Source organism: Chiloscyllium plagiosum, unplaced genomic scaffold (genome assembly GCF_037043375.1).
Source record: "Chiloscyllium plagiosum isolate Xiang-an unplaced genomic scaffold, Cpla_swu_hap1 HiC_scaffold_8, whole genome shotgun sequence".
NCBI lineage: Eukaryota > Metazoa > Chordata > Chondrichthyes > Orectolobiformes > Hemiscylliidae > Chiloscyllium > Chiloscyllium plagiosum.
The window spans coordinates 102,655,616-102,680,459 of record NW_028270146.1 but is presented as its reverse complement, the minus strand read 5'-3'; positions in this window follow the sequence as shown (position 1 = coordinate 102,680,459).

Sequence of the window (24,844 nt, the reverse complement as noted above, 5' to 3'; positions counted from 1 at the left end):
TGAAAGAAACTTCAATCATTCATTCAATGTATCAGACGTTATTTATTGATTCAATGAAACTAACTGCACCAGGTGATTCAATGATTAGAGCTTCTCTCATTCATTCAATGTCTCGAGCTTAACGCATTCATTCAACCAAACAAACTCTTTTTATTCATTCAGTAAATCAACCGTTATAAATTGATGTAATGAAACAAACTGCAAGTGCAGTAAAGCTTCTCTCATTCATTTAATGTCTCAAGCTTAATACATTCCTTCAACCGAATAAACTGTATTCATTCATTCAATGAAACAAACGTTATACATTGATTCAATTAAATAAACTGCACGAATTAATTCAATTACAACACAGTTTCTCATTTATACAATACCTCAACCTTTACTCATTCGTTGAAAGAAAGTAAATGCATTCATTCGTTTGTTGATTCTAAATTCAATCGTTCATTAAATGAACCAACCTTTATTCATTGATCCAAGGAAACAAGCTGTTTGTGTTAATTCAATGAGCAGAGCTTCACTCTTCATTCAATGCCTCAAGCTTAACTCATTCATTGAAAGAAACAAACTGTATTCGTTCATTCCCTGAAAGAAACTTCAATCATTCATTCAATGTATCAGACGTTATTTATTGATTCAATGAAACTAACTGCACCAGATGATTCAATGATTAGAGCTTCTCATATTCATTCAAAGTCTCGAGCTTAACGCATCCATTCAACCAAACAAACTGTTTTTATTCATTCAGTAAATCAACAGTTATAAATTGATGTAATGAAACAAACTGCAAGTGCATTAGAGCTTTTCTCATTCATTCAATGTCTCGTGCTTAACGCATTCATTCAATTAAACAAACTGTTTTCATTCATTCAATAAATCAAAGGTTATAAATTGATGCAATGCAACAACCTGCAAGTGCAGTAGAGCTTCTCCCATTCATTTAATGTCTCAAGCTTAATACATTTTTTCACCCGAACAAACTATTCATTCATTCAATGCCTCAAGCTTAACTCATTCATTGAAAGAAACAAACTGTATTCGTTCATTCGCTGAAAGAAACTTCAATCATTCATTCAATGTATCAGTCGTTATTCACTGATTCAATGAACCAAACTGCACAGGATGATTCAATGATTAGAGCTTCTCTTATTCATTCAATGTCTCGAGCTTAACGCATTCATTCAACCAAACAAACTCTTTTTATTCATTCAGTAAATCAACCGTAATAAATTGATGTAATGAAACAAACTGCAAGTGCAGTAAAGCTTCTCTCATTCATTTAATGTCTTAAGCTTAATACATTCCTTCAACCGAACAAACTGTATTCATTCATTCAAAAAATCAAACGTTATAAATTGATGCAATGCAACAAACTGCAAGTGCAGTAGAGCTTCTCCAATTCATTTAGTGTCTCAAGCTTAATACATTCCTTCACCCGAACAAACTGTATTCATTCATTCAATGCCTCAAGCTTAACTAATTCATTGAAAGAAACAAACTGTAATCGTTCATTCGCTGAAAGAAACTTCAATTATTCATTCAATGTATCAGTCGTTATTCATGGATTCAATGAAACAAACTGCACCAGATGATACAATGATTAGAGCTTCTCTTATTCATTCAATGTCTCAAGCTTAACACATTCATTCAACCAAACAAACTGTTTTTAATCATTCAGTAAATCAACCGTTATAAATTGATGTAATGAAACAAACTGCAAGTGCAGTAAAGCTTCTCTCATTCATTTAATGTCTCAAGCTTAATACATTCCTTCAACCGAACAAACTGTATTCATTCATTCAAAAAATCAAACGTTATAAATTGATGCAATGCAACAAACTGCAAGTGCAGTAGAGCTTCTCCCATTCATTTACTGTCTCAAGCTTAATACATTCCTTCACCCGAACAAACTGTATTCATTCATTCAAAAAATCAAACGTTATAAATTGATGCAATGCAACAAACTCCAAGTGCAGTAGAGCTTCTCCCATTCATTTAATGTCTCAAGCTTAATACATTTTTTCACCCGAACAAACTATTCATTCATTCAATGCCTCAAGCTTAACTCATTCATTGAAAGAAACAAACTGTATTCGTTCATTCGCTGAAAGAAACTTCAATCATTCATTCAATGTATCAGTCGTTATTCACTGATTCAATGAACCAAACTGCACAGGATGATTCAATGATTAGAGCTTCTCTTATTCATTCAATATCTCGAGCTTAACGCATTCATTCAACCAAACAAACTCTTTTTATTCATTCAGTAAATCAACCGTAATAAATTGATGTAATGAAACAAACTGCAAGTGCAGTAAAGCTTCTCTCATTCATTTAATGTCTTAAGCTTAATACATTCCTTCAACCGAACAAACTGTATTCATTCATTCAAAAAATCAAACGTTATAAATTGATGCAATGCAACAAACTGCAAGTGCAGTAGAGCTTCTCCCATTCATTTAATGTCTCAAGCTTAATACATTCCTTCACCCGAACAAACTGTATTCATTCATTCAATGCCTCAAGCTTAACTCATTCATTGAAAGAAACAAACTGTAATCGTTCATTCGCTGAAAGAAACTTCAATTATTCATTCAATGTATCAGTCGTTATTCATGGATTCAATGAAACAAACTGCACCAGATGATTCAATGATTAGAGCGTCTCTTAGTAATTCAATGTCTCGAGCTTAACACATTCATTCAACCAAACAAACTGTTTTTATTCATTCAGTAAATCAACCGTTATAAATTGATGTAATGAAACAAACTGCAAGTGCAGTAAAGCTTCTCTCATTCATTTAATGTCTCAAGCTTAATACATTCCTTCAACCGAACAATCTGTATTCATTCATTCAAAAAATCAAACGTTATAAATTGATGCAATGCAACAAACTGCAAGTGCAGTAGAGCTTCTCCCATTCATTTAATGTCTCAAGCTTAATACATTCCTTCACCCGAACAACCTGTATTCATTCATTCAATGCCTCAAGCTTAACTCTTTCATTGAAAGAAACAAACTGTATTCGTTCATTCGCTGAAAGAAACTTCAATCATTCATTCAATGTATCAGTCGTTATTCACTGATTCAATGAAACAAACTGCACCAGATGATTCAATGATTAGAGCTTCTCTTATTCATTCAATGTCTCGAGCTTAACGCATTCATTCAACCAAACAAACTCTTTTTATTCATTCAGTAAATCAACCGTTATAAATTGATGTAATGAAACAAACTGCAAGTGCAGTAAAGCTTCTCTCATTCATTTAATGTCTCAAGCTTAATACATTCCTTCAACCGAACAAACTGTATTCATTCATTCAAAAAAATCAAACGTTATAAATTGATGCAATGCAACAAACTGCAAGTGCAGTAGAGCTTCTCCCATTCATTTATTGTCTCAAGCTTAATACATTCCTTCACCCGAACAAACTGTATTCATTCATTCAATGCCGCAAGCTTAACTCTTTCATTGAAAGAAACAAACTGTATTCGTTCATTCGCTGAAAGAAACTTCAATCATTCATTCAATGTATCAGTCGTTATTCACTGATTCAATGAAACAAACTGCACCAGATGATTCAATGATTAGAGCTTCTCTAATTCATTCAATGTCTCGAGCTTAACACATTCATTCAACCAAACAAACTCTTTTTATTCATTCAGTAAATCAACCGTTATAAATTGATGTAATGAAACAAACTGCAAGTGCAGTAAAGCTTCTCTCATTCATTTAATATCTCAAGCTTAATACATTCCTTCAACCGAACAAACTGTATTTATTCATTCAATGAAACAAACATTACACATTGTTTCAATTAAATGAACTGCACGAATTAATTCAATTACAACACAGTTTCTCATTTATACAATACCTCAACCTTTACTCATTCGTTGAAAGAAAGTAAATGCATTCATTCGTTTGTTGATTCTAAATTCAATCGTTCATTAAATGAACCAACCTTTATTCATTGATCCAAGGAAACAAGCTGTTTGTGTTAATTCAATGAGCAGAGCTTCACTCTTCATTCAATGCCTCAAGCTTAACTCATTCATTGAAAGAAACAAACTGTATTCGTTCATTCCCTGAAAGAAACTTCAATCATTCATTAAATGTATCAGACGTTATTTATTGATTCAATGAAACTATCTGCACCAGATGATTCAATGATTAGAGCTTCTCTCATTCATTCAATGTCTCGAGCTTAACGCATTCATTCCACCAAACAAACTGTTTTTATTCATTCAGTAAATCAACCGTTATAAATTGATGTAATGAAACAAACTGCAAGTGCAGTAAAGCTTCTCTCATTCATTTAATGTCTCAAGCTTAATACATTCCTTCAACCGAACAAACTGTATTCATTCATTCAAAAAATCAAACGTTATAAATTGATGCAATGCAACAAACTGCAAGTGCAGTAGAGCTTCTCCCATTCATTTAATGTCTGAAGCTTAATACATTCCTTCACCCGAACAAACTGTATTCATTCATTCAATGCCTCATGCTTAACTCATTCATTGAAAGAAACAAACTGTAATCGTTCATTCGCTGAAAGAAACTTCAATTATTCATTCAATGTATCAGTCATTATTCATGGATTCAATGAAACAAACTGCACCAGATGATTCAATGATTAGAGCGTGTCTTAGTCATTCAATGTCTCGAGCTTAACACATTCATTCAACCAAACAAACTGTTTTTATTCATTCAGTAAATCAACCGTTATAAATTGATGTAATGAAACAAACTGCAAGTGCAGTAAAGCTTCTCTCATTCATTTAATGTCTCAAGCTTAATACATTCCTTCACCGAACAATCTGTATTCATTCATTCAAAAAATCAAACGTTATAAATTGATGCAATGCAACAAACTGCAAGTGCAGTAGAGCTTCTCCCATTCATTTAATGTCTCAAGCTTAATACATTCCTTCACCCGAACAAACTGTATTCATTCATTCAATGCCTCAAGCTTAACTCTTTCATTGAAAGAAACAAACTGTATTCGTTCATTCGCTGTAAGAAACTTCAATTATTCATTCAATGTATCAGTCGTTATTCACTGATTCAATGAAACAAACTGCACCAGATGATTCAATGATTAGAGCTTCTCTTATTCATTCAATGTCTCGAGCTTAACACATTCATTCAACCAAACAAACTCTTTTTATTCATTCAGTAAATCAACCGTTATAAATTGATGTAATGAAACAAACTGCAAGTGCAGTAAAGCTTCTCTCATTCATTTAATGTCTCAAGCTTAATACATTCCTTCAACCGAACAAACTGTATTCATTCATTCAAAAAATCAAACGTTATAAATTGATGCAATGCAACAAACTGCAAGTGCAGTAGAGCTTCTCCCATTCATTTAATGTCTCAAGCTTAATACATTCCTTCACCCGAACAACCTGTATTCATTCATTCAATGCCTCAAGCTTAACTCTTTCATTGAAAGAAACAAACTGTATTCGTTCATTCGCTGAAAGAAACTTAAATCATTCATTCAATGTATCAGTCGTTATTCACTGATTCAATGAACCAAACTGCACCAGATGATTCAATGATTAGAGCTTCTCTTATTCATTCAATGTCTCGAGCTTAACGCATTCATTCAACCAAACAAACTCTTTTTATTCATTCAGTAAATCAACCGTTATAAATTGATGTAATGAAACAAACTGCAAGTGCAGTAAAGCTTCTCTCATTCATTTAATGTCTCAAGCTTAATACATTCCTTCAACCGAACAAACTGTATTCATTCATTCAAAAAATCAAACGTTATAAATTGATGCAATGCAACAAACTGCAAGTGCAGTAGAGCTTCTCCCATTCATTTAATGTCTCAAGCTTAATACATTCCTTCACCCGAACAAAGTGTATTCATTCATTCAATGCCTCATGCTTAACTCATTCATTGAAAGAAACAAACTGTATTCGTTCATTCGCTGAAAGAAACTTCAATCATTCATTCAATGTATCAGTCGTTATTCACTGATTCAATGAAACAAACTGCACCAGATGATTCAATGATTAGAGCTTCTCTTATTCATTCAATGCCTCGAGCTTAACACATTCATTCAACCAAACAAACTGTTTTTATTCATTCAGTAAATCAACCGTTATAAATTGATGTAATGAAACAAACTGCAAGTGCAGTAAAGCTTCTCTAATTCATTTAATGTCTCAAGCTTAATACATTCCTTCAACCGAACAAACTGTATTCATTCATTCAATGAAACAAACATTACACATTGATTCAATTAAATAAACTGCACGAATTAATTCAATTACAACACAGTTTCTCATTTATACAATAGCTCAACCTGTACTCATTCGTTGAAAGAAAGTAAATGCATTCATTCGTTTGTTGATTCTAAATTCAATCGTTCATTAAATGAACCAACCTTTATTCATTGATCCAAGGAAACAAGCGGTTTGTGTTAATTCAATGAGCAGACCTTCACTCTTCATTCAATGCCTCAAGCTTAACTCATTCATTGAAAGAAACAAACTGTATTCGTTCATTCCCTGAAAGAAACTTCAATCATTCATTCAATGTATCAGACGTTATTTATTGATTCAATGAAACTAACTGCACCAGATGATTCAATGATTAGAGCTTCTGTCATTCATTCAATGTCTCGAGCTTAACGCATTCATTCAACCAAACAAACTGTTTTTATTCATTCAGTAAATCAACCGTTATAAATTGATGTAATGAAACAAACTGCAAATGCAGTGAAGCTTCTCTCATTCATTCAATGTCTCGTGCTTAACGCATTCATTCAATTAAACAAACTGTTTTCATTCATTCAAAAAATCAAACGTTATAAATTGATGCAATGCAACAAACTGCAAGTGCAGTAGAGCTTCTCCAATTCATTTAGTGTCTCAAGCTTAATACATTCCTTCACCCGAACAAACTGTATTCATTCATTCAATGCCTCAAGCTTAACTCATTCATTGAAAGAAACAAACTGTAATCGTTCATTCGCTGAAAGAAACTTCAATCATTCATTCAATGTATCAGTCGTTATTCACTGATTCAATGAACCAAACTGCACAGGATGATTCAATGATTAGAGCTTCTCTTATTCATTCAATGTCTGGAGCTTAACGCATTCATTCAACCAAACAAACTCTTTTTATTCATTCAGTAAATCAACCGTAATAAATTGATGTAATGAAACAAACTGCAAGTGCAGTGAAGCTTCTCTCATTCATTTAATGTCTTAAGCTTAATACATTCCTTCAACCGAACAAACTGTATTCATTCATTCAAAAAAATCAAACGTTATAAATTGATGCAATGCAACAAACTGCAAGTGCAGTAGAGCTTCTCCAATTCATTTAGTGTCTCAAGCTTAATACATTCCTTCACCCGAACAAACTGTATTCATTCATTCAATGCCTCAAGCTTAACTCATTCATTGAAAGAAACAAACTGTATTCGTTCATTCGCTGAAAGAAACTTCAATTATTCATTCAATGTATCAATCGTTATTCATGGATTCAATGAAACAAACTGCACCAGATGATACAATGATTAGAGCTTCTCTTATTCATTCAATGTCTCAAGCTTAACACATTCATTCAACCAAACAAACTGTTTTTATTCATTCAGTAAATCAACCGTTATAAATTGATGTAATGAAACAAACTGCAAGTGCAGTAAAGCTTCTCTCATTCATTTAATGTCTCAAGCTTAATACATTCCTTCAACCGAACAAACTGTATTCATTCATTCAAAAAATCAAACGTTATAAATTGATGCAATGCAACAAACTGCAAGTGCAGTAGAGCTTCTCCCATTCATTTAATGTCTCAAGCTTAATACATTCCTTCACCCGAACAAACTGTATTCATTCATTCAATGCCTCAAGCTTAACTCTTTCATTGAAAGAAACAAACTGTATTCGTTCATTCGCTGTAAGAAACTTCAATTATTCATTCAATGTATCAGTCGTTATTCACTGATTCAATGAAACAAACTGCACCAGATGATTCAATGATTAGAGCTTCTCTTATTCATTCAATGTCTCGAGCTTAACACATTCATTCAACCAAACAAACTGTTTTTATTCATTCAGTAAATCAACCGTTATAAATTGATGTAATGAAACAAACTGCAAGTGCAGTAAAGCTTCTCTCATTCATTTAATGTCTCAAGCTTAATACATTCCTTTAACAGAACAAACTGTATTCATTCATTCAAAAAATCAAACGTTATAAATTGATGCAATGCAACAAACTGCAAGTGCAGTAGAGCTTCTCCCATTCATTTAATGTCTCAAGCTTAATACATTCCTTCACCCGAACAAACTGTATTCATTCATTCAATGCCTCATGCTTAACTCATTCATTGAAAGAAACAAACTGTATTCGTTCATTCGCTGAAAGAAACTTCAATTATTCATTCAATGTATCAGTCATTATTCATGGATTCAATGAAACAAACTGCACCAGATGATTCAATGATTAGAGCTTCTCTTATTCATTCAATGTCTCGAGCTTAACACATTCATTCAACCAAACAAACTCTTTTTATTCATTCAGTAAATCAACCGTTATAAATTGATGTAATGAAACAAACTGCAAGTGCAGTAAAGCTTCTCTCATTCATTTAATGTCTCAAGCTTAATACATTCCTTCAACCGAACAAACTGTATTCAATCATTCAAAAAATCAAACGTTATAAATTGATGCAATGCAACAAACTGCAAGTGCAGTAGAGCTTCTCCCATTCATTTAATGTCTCAAGCTTAATACATTCCTTCACCCGAACAACCTGTATTCATTCATTCAATGCCTCAAGCTTAAATCTTTCATTGAAAGAAACAAACTGTATTCGTTCATTCGCTGAAAGAAACTTAAATCATTCATTCAATGTATCAGTCGTTATTCACTGATTCAATGAACCAAACTGCACCAGATGATTCAATGATTAGAGCTTCTCTTATTCATTCAATGTCTCGAGCTTAACGCATTCATTCAACCAAACAAACTCTTTTTATTCATTCAGTAAATCAACCGTTATAAATTGATGTAATGAAACAAACTGCAAGTGCAGTAAAGCTTCTCTCATTCATTTAATGTCTCAAGCTTAATACATTCCTTCAACCGAACAAACTGTATTCATTCATTCAAAAAATCAAACGTTATAAATTGATGCAATGCAACAAACTGCAAGTGCAGTAGAGCTTCTCCCATTCATTTAATGTCTCAAGCTTAATACATTCCTTCACCCGAACAAACTGTATTCATTCATTCAATGCCTCATGCTTAACTCATTCATTGAAAGAAACAAACTGTATTCGTTCATTCGCTGAAAGAAACTTCAATCATTCATTCAATGTATCAGTCGTTATTCACTGATTCAATGAAACAAACTGCACCAGATGATTCAATGATTAGAGCTTCTCTTATTCATTCAATGCCTCGAGCTTAACACATTCATTCAACCAAACAAACTGTTTTTATTCATTCAGTAAATCAACCGTTATAAATTGATGTAATGAAACAAACTGCAAGTGCAGTAAAGCTTCTCTAATTCATTTAATGTCTCAAGCTTAATACATTCCTTCAACCGAACAAACTGTATTCATTCATTCAATGAAACAAACATTACACATTGATTCAATTAAATAAACTGCACGAATTAATTCAATTACAACACAGTTTCTCATTTATACAATAGCTCAACCTGTACTCATTCGTTGAAAGAAAGTAAATGCATTCATTCGTTTGTTGATTCTAAATTCAATCGTTCATTAAATGAACCAACCTTTATTCATTGATCCAAGGAAACAAGCGGTTTGTGTTAATTCAATGAGCAGACCTTCACTCTTCATTCAATGCCTCAAGCTTAACTCATTCATTGAAAGAAACAAACTGTATTCGTTCATTCCCTGAAAGAAACTTCAATCATTCATTCAATGTATCAGACGTTATTTATTGATTCAATGAAACTAACTGCACCAGATGATTCAATGATTAGAGCTTCTGTCATTCATTCAATGTCTCGAGCTTAACGCATTCATTCAACCAAACAAACTGTTTTTATTCATTCAGTAAATCAACCGTTATAAATTGATGTAATGAAACAAACTGCAAATGCAGTGAAGCTTCTCTCATTCATTCAATGTCTCGTGCTTAACGCATTCATTCAATTAAACAAACTGTTTTCATTCATTCAAAAAATCAAACGTTATAAATTGATGCAATGCAACAAACTGCAAGTGCAGTAGAGCTTCTCCAATTCATTTAGTGTCTCAAGCTTAATACATTCCTTCACCCGAACAAACTGTATTCATTCATTCAATGCCTCAAGCTTAACTCATTCATTGAAAGAAACAAACTGTAATCGTTCATTCGCTGAAAGAAACTTCAATCATTCATTCAATGTATCAGTCGTTATTCACTGATTCAATGAACCAAACTGCACAGGATGATTCAATGATTAGAGCTTCTCTTATTCATTCAATGTCTGGAGCTTAACGCATTCATTCAACCAAACAAACTCTTTTTATTCATTCAGTAAATCAACCGTAATAAATTGATGTAATGAAACAAACTGCAAGTGCAGTGAAGCTTCTCTCATTCATTTAATGTCTTAAGCTTAATACATTCCTTCAACCGAACAAACTGTATTCATTCATTCAAAAAAATCAAACGTTATAAATTGATGCAATGCAACAAACTGCAAGTGCAGTAGAGCTTCTCCAATTCATTTAGTGTCTCAAGCTTAATACATTCCTTCACCCGAACAAACTGTATTCATTCATTCAATGCCTCAAGCTTAACTCATTCATTGAAAGAAACAAACCGTATTCGTTCATTCGCTGAAAGAAACTTCAATTATTCATTCAATGTATCAATCGTTATTCATGGATTCAATGAAACAAACTGCACCAGATGATACAATGATTAGAGCTTCTCTTATTCATTCAATGTCTCAAGCTTAACACATTCATTCAACCAAACAAACTGTTTTTATTCATTCAGTAAATCAACCGTTATAAATTGATGTAATGAAACAAACTGCAAGTGCAGTAAAGCTTCTCTCATTCATTTAATGTCTCAAGCTTAATACATTCCTTCAACCGAACAAACTGTATTCATTCATTCAAAAAATCAAACGTTATAAATTGATGCAATGCAACAAACTGCATGTGCAGTAGAGCTTCTCCCATTCATTTAATGTCTCAAGCTTAATACATTCCTTCACCCGAACAAACTGTATTCATTCATTCAATGCCTCAAGCTTAACTCTTTCATTGAAAGAAACAAACTGTATTCGTTCATTCGCTGTAAGAAACTTCAATTATTCATTCAATGTATCAGTCGTTATTCACTGATTCAATGAAACAAACTGCACCAGATGATTCAATGATTAGAGCTTCTCTTATTCATTCAATGTCTCGAGCTTAACACATTCATTCAACCAAACAAACTGTTTTTATTCATTCAGTAAATCAACCGTTATAAATTGATGTAATGAAACAAACTGCAAGTGCAGTAAAGCTTCTCTCATTCATTTAATGTCTCAAGCTTAATACATTCCTTTAACAGAACAAACTGTATTCATTCATTCAAAAAATCAAACGTTATAAATTGATGCAATGCAACAAACTGCAAGTGCAGTAGAGTTTCTCCCATTCATTTAATGTCTCAAGCTTAATACATTCCTTCACCCGAACAAACTGTATTCATTCATTCAATGCCGCAAGCTTAACTCTTTCATTGAAAGAAACAAACTGTATTCGTTCATTCGCTGAAAGAAACTTCAATCATTCATTCAATGTATCAGTCGTTATTCACTGATTCAATGAAACAAACTACACCAGATGATTCAATGATTAGAGCTTCTTTTATTCATTCAATGTCTCGGAGCTTAACACATTCATTCAACCAAACAAACTCTTTTTATTCATTCAGTAAATCAACCGTTATAAATTGATGTAATGAAACAAACTGCAAGTGCAGTAAAGCTTCTCTCATTCATTTAATATCTCAAGCTTAATACATTCCTTCAACCGAACAAACTGTATTTATTCATTCAATGAAACAAACATTACACATTGATTCAATTAAATGAACTGCACGAATTAATTCAATTACAACACAGTTTCTCATTTATACAATACCTCAACCTTCACTCATTCGTTGTAAGAAAGTAAATGCATTCATTCGTTTGTTGATTCTAAATTCAATCGTTCATTAAATGAACCAACCTTTATTCATTGATCAAAGGAAACAAGCTGTTTGTGTTAATTCAATGAGCAGAGCTTCACTCTTCATTCAATGCCTCAAGCTTAACTCATTCATTGAAAGAAACAAACTGTATTCGTTCATTCCCTGAAAGAAACTTCAATCATTCATTCAATGTATCAGACGTTATTTATTAATTTAATGAAACTAACTGCACCAGATGATTCAATGATTAGAGCTTCTCTCATTCATTCAATGTCTCGAGCTTAACGCATTCATTCAACCAAACAAACTGTTTTTATTCATTCAGTAAATCAACCGTTATAAATTGATGTAATGAAACAAACTGCAAGTGCAGTAAAGCTTCTCTCATTCATTTAATGTCTCAAGCTTAATACATTCCTTCAACCGAACAAACTGTATTTATTCATTCAAAAAATCAAACGTTATAAATTGATGCAATGCAACAAACTGCAAGTGCAGTAGAGCTTCTCCCATTCATTTATTGTCTCAAGCTTAATACATTCCTTCACCCGAACAAACTGTATTCATTCATTCAATGCCTCAAGCTTAACTCTTTCATTGAAAGAAACAAACTGTATTCGTTCATTCGCTGTAAGAAACTTCAATTATTCATTCAATGTATCAGTCGTTATTCACTGATTCAATGAAACAAACTGCACCAGATGATTCAATGATTAGAGCTTCTCTTATTCATTCTATGTCTCGACCTTAACACATTCATTCAACCAAACAAACTGTTTTTATTCATTCAGTAAATCAACCGTTATAAATTGATGTAATGAAACAAACTGCAAGTGCAGTAAAGCTTCTCTCATTCATTTAATGTCTCAAGCTTAATACATTCCTTTTACAGAACAAACTGTATTCATTCATTCAAAAAATCAAACGTTATAAATTGATGCAATGCAACAAACTGCAAGTGCAGTAGAGCTTCTCCCATTCATTTAATGTCTCAAGCTTAATACATTCCTTCACCCGAACAACCTGTATTCATTCATTCAATGCCTCAAGCTTAACTCTTTCATTGAAAGAAACAAACTGTATTCGTTCATTCGCTGAAAGAAACTTCAATCATTCATTCAATGTATCAGTCGTTATTCACTGATTCAATGAAACAAACTGCACCAGATGATTCAATGATTAGAGCTTCTCTTATTCATTCAATGTCTCGAGCTTAACACATTCATTCAACCAAACAAACTCTTTTTATTCATTCAGTAAATCAACCGTTATAAATTGACGTAATGAAACAAACTGCAAGTGCAGTAAAGCTTCTCTCATTCATTTAATATCTCAAGCTTAATACATTCCTTCAACCGAACAAACTGTATTTATTCATTCAATGAAACAAACATTACACATTGATTCAATTAAATGAACTGCACGAATTAATTCAATTACAACACAGTTTCTCATTTACACAATAGCTCAACCTTTACTCATTCGTTGAAAGAAAGTAAATGCATTCATTCGTTTGTTGATTCTAAATTCAGTCGTTCATTAAATGAACCAACCTTTATTCATTGATCCAAGGAAACAAGCTGTTTGTGTTAATTCAATGAGCAGAGCTTCACTCTTCATTCAATGCCTCAAGCTTAACTCATTCATTGAAAGAAACAAACTGTATTCGTTCATTCCCTGAAAGAAACTTCAATCATTCATTCAATGTATCAGACGTTATTTATTGATTCAATGAAACTAACTGCACCAGATGATTCAATGATTAGAGCTTCTCTCATTCATTCAATGTCTCGAGCTTAACACATTCATTCAACCAAACAAACTGTTTTTATTCATTCAGTAAATCAACCGTTATAAATTGATGTAATGAAACAAACTGCAAGTGCAGTAAAGCTTCTCTCATTCATTTAATGTCTCAAGCTTAATACATTCCTTCAACCGAACAAACTGTATTCATTCATTCAATGAAACAAACATTACACATTGATTCAATTAAATAAACTGCACGAATTAATTCAATTACAACACAGTTTCTCATTTATACAATACCTCAACCTTTACTCATTCGTTGAAAGAAAGTAAAAGCATTCATTCGTTTGTTGATTCTAAATTCAATCGTTCATTAAATGAACCAACCTTTATTCATTGATCCAAGGAAACAAGCTGTTTGTGTTAATTCAATGAGCAGAGCTTGACTCTTCATTCAATGCCTCAAGCTTAACTCATTCATTGAAAGAAACAAACTGTATTCGTTCATTCCCTGAAAGAAACTTCAATCATTCATTCAATGTATCAGACGTTATTTATTGATTCAATGAAACTAACTGCACCAGATGATTCAATGATTAGAGCTTCTCTCATTCATTCAATGTCTCGAGCTTAACGCATTCATTCAACCAAACAAACTGTTTTTATTCATTCAGTAAATCAACCGTTATAAATTGATGTAATGAAACAAACTGCAAGTGCAGTAAAGCTTCTCTCATTCATTTAATGTCTCAAGCTTAATACATTCCTTCAACCGAATAAACTGTATTCATTCATTCATTCAATGAAACAAACGTTATACATTGATTCAATTAAATAAACTGCACGAATTAATTCAATGACAACACAGTTTCTCATTTATACAATACCTCAACCTTTACTCATTCGTTGAAAGAAAGTAAATGCATTCATTCGTTTGTTGATTCTAAATTCAATCGTTCATTAAATGAACCAACCTTTATTCATTGATCCAAGGAAACAAGCTGTTTGTGTTAATTCAATGAGCAGAGCTTGACTCTTCATTCAATGCCTCAAGCTTAACTCATTCATTGAAAGAAACAAACTGTATTCGTTCATTCCCTGAAAGAAACTTCAATCATTCATTCAATGTATCAGACGTTATTTATTGATTCAATGAAACTAACTGCACCAGATGATTCAATGATTAGAGCTTCTCATATTCATTCAAAGTCTCGAGCTTAACGCATCCATTCAACCAAACAAACTGTTTTTATTCATTCAGTAAATCAACAGTTATAAATTGATGTAATGAAACAAACTGCAAGTGCATTAGAGCTTTTCTCATTCATTCAATGTCTCGTGCTTAACGCATTCATTCAATTAAACAAACTGTTTTCATTCATTCAATAAATCAAAGGTTATAAATTGATGCAATGCAACAACCTGCAAGTGCAGTAGAGCTTCTCCCATTCATTTAATGTCTCAAGCTTAATACATTTTTTCACCCGAACAAACTATTCATTCATTCAATGCCTCAAGCTTAACTCATTCATTGAAAGAAACAAACTGTATTCGTTCATTCGCTGAAAGAAACTTCAATCATTCATTCAATGTATCAGTCGTTATTCACTGATTCAATGAACCAAACTGCACAGGATGATTCAATGATTAGAGCTTCTCTTATTCATTCAATATCTCGAGCTTAACGCATTCATTCAACCAAACAAACTCTTTTTATTCATTCAGTAAATCAACCGTAATAAATTGATGTAATGAAACAAACTGCAAGTGCAGTAAAGCTTCTCTCATTCATTTACTGTCTCAAGCTTAATACATTCCTTCACCCGAACAAACTGTATTCATTCATTCAAAAAATCAAACGTTATAAATTGATGCAATGCAACAAACTGCAAGTGCAGTAGAACTTCTCCCATTCATTTAATGTCTCAAGCTTAATACATTTTTTCACCCGAATAAACTATTCATTCATTCAATGCCTCAAGCTTAACTCATTCATTGAAAGAAACAAACTGTAATTGTTCATTCGCTGAAAGAAACTTCAATTATTCATTCAATGTATCAGTCGTTATTCATGGATTCAATGAAACAAACTGCACCAGATGATTCAATGATTAGAGCGTCTCTTAGTAATTCAATGTCTCGAGCTTAACACATTCATTCAACCAAACAAACTGTTTTTATTCATTCAGTAAATCAACCGTTATAAATTGATGTAATGAAACAAACTGCAAGTGCAGTAAAGCTTCTCTCATTCATTTAATGTCTCAAGCTTAATACATTCCTTCAACCGAACAATCTGTATTCATTCATTCAAAAAATCAAACGTTATAAATTGATGCAATGCAACAAACTGCAAGTGCAGTAGAGCTTCTCCCATTCATTTAATGTCTCAAGCTTAATACATTCCTTCACCCGAACAAACTGTATTAATTCATTCAATGCCTCAAGCTTAACTCTTTCATTGAAAGAAACAAACTGTATTCGTTCATTCGCTGTAAGAAACTTCAATTATTCATTCAATGTATCAGTCGTTATTCACTGATTCAATGAAACAAACTGCACCAGATGATTCAATGATTAGAGCTTCTCTTATTCATTCTATGTCTCGACCTTAACACATTCATTCAACCAAACAAACTGTTTTTATTCATTCAGTAAATCAACCGTTATAAATTGATGTAATGAAACAAACTGCAAGTGCAGTAAAGCTTCTCTCATTCATTTAATGTCTCAAGCTTAATACATTCCTTTAACAGAACAAACTGTATTCATTCATTCAAAAAATCAAACGTTATAAATTGATGCAATGCAACAAACTGCAAGTGCAGTAGAGCTTCTCCCATTCATTTAATGTCTCAAGCTTAATACATTCCTTCACCCGAACAACCTGTATTCATTCATTCAATGCCTCAAGCTTAACTCTTTCATTGAAAGAAACAAACTGTATTCGTTCATTCGCTGAAAGAAACTTCAATCATTCATTCAATGTATCAGTCGTTATTCACTGATTCAATGAAACAAACTGCACCAGATGATTCAATGATTAGAGCTTCTCTTATTCATTCAATGTCTCGAGCTTAACACATTCATTCAACCAAACAAACTCTTTTTATTCATTCAGTAAATCAACCGTTATAAATTGACGTAATGAAACAAACTGCAAGTGCAGTAAAGCTTCTCTCATTCATTTAATATCTCAAGCTTAATACATTCCTTCAACCGAACAAACTGTATTTATTCATTCAATGAAACAAACATTACACATTGATTCAATTAAATGAACTGCACGAATTAATTCAATTACAACACAGTTTCTCATTTACACAATATCTCAACCTTTACTCATTCGTTGAAAGAAAGTAAATGCATTCATTCGTTTGTTGATTCTAAATTCAGTCGTTCATTAAATGAACCAACCTTTATTCATTGATCCAAGGAAACAAGCTGTTTGTGTTAATTCAATGAGCAGAGCTTCACTCTTCATTCAATGCCTCAAGCTTAACTCATTCATTGAAAGAAACAAACTGTATTCGTTCATTCCCTGAAAGAAACTTCAATCATTCATTCAATGTATCAGACGTTATTTATTGATTCAATGAAACTAACTGCACCAGATGATTCAATGATTAGAGCTTCTCTCATTCATTCAATGTCTCGAGCTTAACACATTCATTCAACCAAACAAACTGTTTTTATTCATTCAGTAAATCAACCGTTATAAATTGATGTAATGAAACAAACTGCAAGTGCAGTAAAGCTTCTCTCATTCATTTAATGTCTCAAGCTTAATACATTCCTTCAACCGAACAAACTGTATTCATTCATTCAATGAAACAAACATTACACATTGATTCAATTAAATAAACTGCACGAATTAATTCAATTACAACACAGTTTCTCATTTATACAATACCTCAACCTTTACTCATTCGTTGAAAGAAAGTAAAAGCATTCATTCGTTTGTTGATTCTAAATTCAATCGTTCATTAAATGAACCAACCTTTATTCATTGATCCAAGGAAACAAGCTGTTTGTGTTAATTCAATGAGCAGAGCTTGACTCTTCATTCAATGCCTCAAGCTTAACTCATTCATTGAAAGAAACAAACTGTATTCGTTCATTCCCTGAAAGAAACTTCAATCATTCATTCAATGTATCAGACGTTATTTATTGATTCAATGAAACTAACTGCACCAGATGATTCAATGATTAGAGCTTCTCTCATTCATTCAATGTCTCGAGCTTAACGCATTCATTCAACCAAACAAACTGTTTTTATTCATTCAGTAAATCAACCGTTATAAATTGATGTAATGAAACAAACTGCAAGTGCAGTAAAGCTTCTCTCATTCATTTAATGTCTCAAGCTTAATACATTCCTTCAACCGAATAAACTGTATTCATTCATTCAATGAAACAAACGTTATACATTGATTCAATTAAATAAACTGCACGAATTAATTCAATGACAACACAGTTTCTCATTTATACAATACCTCAACCTTTACTCATTCGTTGAAAGAAAGTAAATGCATTCATTCGTTTGTTGATTCTAAATTCAATCGTTCATTAAATGAACCAACCTTTATTCATTGATCCAAGGAAACAAGCTGTTTGTGTTAATTCAATGAGCAGAGCTTGACTCTTCATTCAATGCCTCAAGCTTAACTCATTCATTGAAAGAAACAAACTGTATTCGTTCATTCCCTGAAAGAAACTTCAATCATTCATTCAATGTATCAGACGTTATTTATTGATTCAATGAAACTAACTGCACCAGATGATTCAATGATTAGAGCTTCTCATATTCATTCAAAGTCTCGAGCTTAACGCATCCATTCAACCAAACAAACTGTTTTTATTCATTCAGTAAATCAACAGTTATAAATTGATGTAATGAAACAAACTGCAAGTGCATTAGAGCTTTTCTCATTCATTCAATGTCTCGTGCTTAACGCATTCATTCAATTAAACAAACTGTTTTCATTCATTCAATAAATCAAAGGTTATAAATTGATGCAATGCAACAACCTGCAAGTGCAGTAGAGCTTCTCCCATTCATTTAATGTCTCAAGCTTAATACATTTTTTCACCCGAACAAACTATTCATTCATTCAATGCCTCAAGCTTAACTCATTCATTGAAAGAAACAAACTGTATTCGTTCATTCGCTGAAAGAAACTTCAATCATTCATTCAATGTATCAGTCGTTATTCACTGATTCAATGAACCAAACTGCACAGGATGATTCAATGATTAGAGCTTCTCTTATTCATTCAATATCTCGAGCTTAACGCATTCATTCAACCAAACAAACTCTTTTTATTCATTCAGTAAATCAACCGTAATAAATTGATGTAATGAAACAAACTGCAAGTGCAGTAAAGCTTCTCTCATTCATTTAATGTCTTAAGCTTAATACATTCCTTCAACCGAACAAACTGTATTCATTCATTCAAAAAATCAAACGTTATAAATTGATGCAATGCAACAAACTGCAAGTGCAGTAGAGCTTCTCCCATTCATTTACTGTCTCAAGCTTAATACATTCCTTCACCCGAACAAACTGTATTCATTCATTCAAAAAATCAAACGTTATAAATTGATGCAATGCAACAAACTGCAAGTGCAGTAGAGCTTCTCCCATTCATTTAATGTCTCAAGCTTAATACATTTTTTCACCCGAACAAACTATTCATTCATTCAATGCCTCAAGCTTAACTCATTCATTGAAAGAAACAAACTGTAATTGTTCATTCGCTGAAAGAAACTTCAATTATTCATTCAATGTATCAGTCGTTATTCATGGATTCAATGAAACAAACTGCACCAGATGATTCAATGATTAGAGCGTCTCTTAGTAATTCAATGTCTCGAGCTTAACACATTCATTCAACCAAACAAACTGTTTTTATTCATTCAGTAAATCAACCGTTATAAATTGATGTAATGAAACAAACTGCAAGTGCAGTAAAGCTTCTCTCATTCATTTAATGTCTCAAGCTTAATACATTCCTTCAACCGAACAATCTGTATTCATTCATTCAAAAAATCAAACGTTATAAATTGATGCAATGCAACAAACTGCAAGTGCAGTAGAGCTTCTCCCATTCATTTAATGTCTCAAGCTTAATACATTCCTTCACCCGAACAAACTGTATTAATTCATTCAATGCCTCAAGCTTAACTCTTTCATTGAAAGAAACAAACTGTATTCGTTCATTCGCTGTAAGAAACTTCAATTATTCATTCAATGTATCAGTCGTTATTCACTGATTCAATGAAACAAACTGCACCAGATGATTCAATGATTAGAGCTTCTCTTATTCATTCAATGTCTCGAGCTTAACACATTCATTCAACCAAACAAACTGTTTTTATTCATTCAGTAAATCAACCGTTATAAATTGATGTAATGAAATAAACTGCAAGTGCAGTAAAGCTTCTCTGATTCATTTAATGTCTCAAGCTTAATACATTCCTTCACCCGAACAAACTGTATTCATTCATTCAAAAAATCAAACGTTATAAATTGATGCAATGCAACAAACTGCAAGTGCAGTAGAGCTTCTCCCATTCATTTAATGTCTCAAGCTTAATACATTTTTTCACCCGAACAAACTATTCATTCATTCAATGCCTCAAGCTTAACTCATTCATTGAAAGAAACAAACTGTAATCGTTCATTCGCTGAAAGAAACTTCAATCATTCATTCAATGTATCAGTCGTTATTCACTGATTCAATGAACCAAACTGCACAGGATGATTCAATGATTAGAGCTTCTCTTATTCATTCAATATCTCGAGCTTAACGCATTCATTCAACCAAACAAACTCTTTTTATTCATTCAGTAAATCAACCGTAATAAATTGATGTAATGAAACAAACTGCAAGTGCAGTAAAGCTTCTCTCATTCATTTAATGTCTTAAGCTTAATACATTCCTTCAACCGAACAAACTGTATTCATTCATTCAAAAAATCAAACGTTATAAATTGATGCAATGCAACAAACTGCAAGTGCAGTAGAGCTTCTCCCATTCATTTAATGTCTCAAGCTTAATACATTCCTTCACCCGAACAAACTGTATTCATTCATTCAATGCCTCAAGCTTAACTCATTCATTGAAAGAAACAAACTGTAATTGTTCATTCGCTGAAAGAAACTTCAATTATTCATTCAATGTATCAGTCGTTATTCATGGATTCAATGAAACAAACTGCACCAGATGATTCAATGATTAGAGCGTCTCTTAGTAATTCAATGTCTCGAGCTTAACACATTCATTCAACCAAACAAACTGTTTTTATTCATTCAGTAAATCAACCGTTATAAATTGATGTAATGAAACAAACTGCAAGTGCAGTAAAGCTTCTCTCATTCATTTAATGTCTCAAGCTTAATACATTCCTTCAACCGAACAATCTGTATTCATTCATTCAAAAAATCAAACGTTATAAATTGATGCAATGCAACAAACTGCAAGTGCAGTAGAGCTTCTCCCATTCATTTAATGTCTCAAGCTTAATACATTCCTTCACCCGAACAAACTGTATTAATTCATTCAATGCCTCAAGCTTAACTCTTTCATTGAAAGAAACAAACTGTATTCGTTCATTCGCTGTAAGAAACTTCAATTATTCATTCAATGTATCAGTCGTTATTCACTGATTCAATGAAACAAACTGCACCAGATGATTCAATGATTAGAGCTTCTCTTATTCATTCAATGTCTCGAGCTTAACACATTCATTCAACCAAACAAACTGTTTTTATTCATTCAGTAAATCAACCGTTATAAATTGATGTAATGAAATAAACTGCAAGTGCAGTAAAGCTTCTCTGATTCATTTAATGTCTCAAGCTTAATACATTCCTTCAACCGAACAAACTGTATTCATTCATTCAAAAAATCAAACGTTATAAATTGATGCAATGAAACAAACTGCAAGTGCAGTAGAGCTTCTCCCATTCATTTAATGTCTCAAGTTTAATACATTCCTTCACCCGAACAACCTGTATTCATTCATTCAATGCCTCAAGCTTAACTCTTTCATTGAAAGAAACAAACTGTATTCGTTCATTCGCTGAAAGAAACTTCAATCATTCATTCAATGTATCAGTCGTTATTCACTGATTCAATGAAACAAACTACACCAGATGATTCAATGATTAGAGCTTCTCTTATTCATTCAATGTCTCGAGCTTAACACATTCATTCAACCAAACAAACTGTTTTTATTCATTCAGTAAATCAACCGTTATAAATTGATGTAATGAAATAAACTGCAAGTGCAGTAAAGCTTCTCTGATTCATTTAATGTCTCAAGCTTAATACATTCCTTCAACCGAACAAACTGTATTCATTCATTCAAAAAATCAAACGTTATAAATTGATGCAATGAAACAAACTGCAAGTGCAGTAGAGCTTCTCCCATTCATTTAATGTCTCAAGTTTAATACATTCCTTCACCCGAACAACCTGTATTCATTCATTCAATGCCTCAAGCTTAACTCTTTCATTGAAAGAAACAAACTGTATTCGTTCATTCGCTGAAAGAAACTTCAATCATTCATTCAATGTATCAGTCGTTATTCACTGATTCAATGAAACAAACTGCACCAGATGATTCAATGATTAGAGCTTCTCTTATTCATTCAATGTCTCGAGCTTAACGCATTCATTCAACCAAACAAACTCTTTTTATTCATTCAGTAAATCAACCGTAATAAATTGATGTAATGAAACAAACTGCAAGTGCAGTGAAGCTTCTCTCATTCATTTAATGTCTTAAGCTTAATACATTCCTTCAACCGAACAAACTGTATTCATTCATTTAAAAAAATCAAACGTTATAAATTGATGCAATGCAACAAACTGCAAGTGCAGTAGAGCTTCTCCAATCCATTTAGTGTCTCAAGCTTAATACATTCCTTCACCCGAACAAACTGTATTCATTCATTCAATGCCTCAAGCTTAACTCATTCATTGAAAGAAACAAACTGTAATCGTTCATTCGCTGAAAGAAACTTCAATTATTCATTCAATGTATCAGTCGTTATTCACTGATTCAATGAAACAAACTGCACCAGATGATTCAATGATTAGAGCTTCTCTTATTCATTCAATGTCTCGAGCTTAACGCATTCATTCAACCAAACAAACTCTTTTTATTCATTCAGTAAATCAACCGTTATAAATTGATGTAATGAAACAAACTGCAAGTGCAGTAAAGCTTCTCTCATTCATTTAATGTCTCAAGCTTAATACATTCCTTCAACCGAACAAACTGTATTCATTCATTCAAAAAAATCAAACGTTATAAATTGATGCAATGCAACAAACTGCAAGTGCAGTAGAGCTTCTCCCATTCATTTATTGGCTCAAGCTTAATACATTCCTTCACCCGAGCAAACTGTATTCATTCATTCAATGCCGCAAGCTTAACTCTTTCATTGAAAGAAACAAACTGTATTCGTTCATTCGCTGAAAGAAACTTCAATCATTCATTCAATGTATCAGTCGTTATTCACTGATTCAATGAAACAAACTGCACCAGATGATTCAATGATTAGAGCTTCTCTAATTCATTCAATGTCTCGAGCTTAACACATTCATTCAACCAAACAAACTCTTTTTATTCATTCAGTAAATCAACCGTTATAAATTGATGTAATGAAACAAACTGCAAGTGCAGTAAAGCTTCTCTCATTCATTTAATATCTCAAGCTTAATACATTCCTTCAACCGAACAAACTGTATTTATTCATTCAATGAAACAAACATTACACATTGATTCAATTAAATGAACTGCACGAATTAATTCAATTACAACACAGTTTCTCATTTATACAACACCTCAACCTTTACTCATTCGTTGAAAGAAAGTAAATGCATTCATTCGTTTGTTGATTCTAAATTCAATCGTTCATTAAATGAACCAACCTTTATTCATTGATCCAAGGAAACAAGCTGTTTGTGTTAATTCAATGAGCAGAGCTTCACTCTTCATTCAATGCCTCAAGCTTAACTCATTCATTGAAAGAAACAAACTGTATTCGTTCATTCCCTGAAAGAAACTTCAATCATTCATTAAATGTATCAGACGTTATTTATTGATTCAATGAAACTATCTGCACCAGATGATTCAATGATTAGAGCTTCTCTCATTCATTCAATGTCTCGAGCTTAACGCATTCATTCCACCAAACAAACTGGTTTTATTCATTCAGTAAATCAACCGTTATAAATTGATGTAATGAAACAAACTGCAAGTGCAGTAAAGCTTCTCTCATTCATTTAATGTCTCAAGCTTAATACATTCCTTCAACCGAACAAACTGTATTCATTCATTCAAAAAATCAAACGTTATAAATTGATGCAATGCAACAAACTGCAAGTGCAGTAGAGCTTCTCCCATTCATTTAATGTCTCAAGCTTAATACATTCCTTCACCCGAACAAACTGTATTCATTCATTCAATGCCTCATGCTTAACTCATTCATTGAAAGAAACAAACTGTATTCGTTCATTCGCTGAAAGAAACTTCAATTATTCATTCAATGTATCAGTCATTATTCATGGATTCAATGAAACAAACTGCACCAGATGATTCAATGATTAGAGCGTCTCTTAGTCATTCAATGCCTCGAGCTTAACACATTCATTCAACCAAACAAACTGTTTTTATTCATTCAGTAAATCAACCGTTATAAATTGATGTAATGAAACAAACTGCAAGTGCAGTAAAGCTTCTCTAATTCATTTAATGTCTCAAGCTTAATACATTCCTTCAACCGAACAAACTGTATTCATTCATTCAATGAAACAAACATTACACATTGATTCAATTAAATAAACTGCACGAATTAATTCAATTACAACACAGTTTCTCATT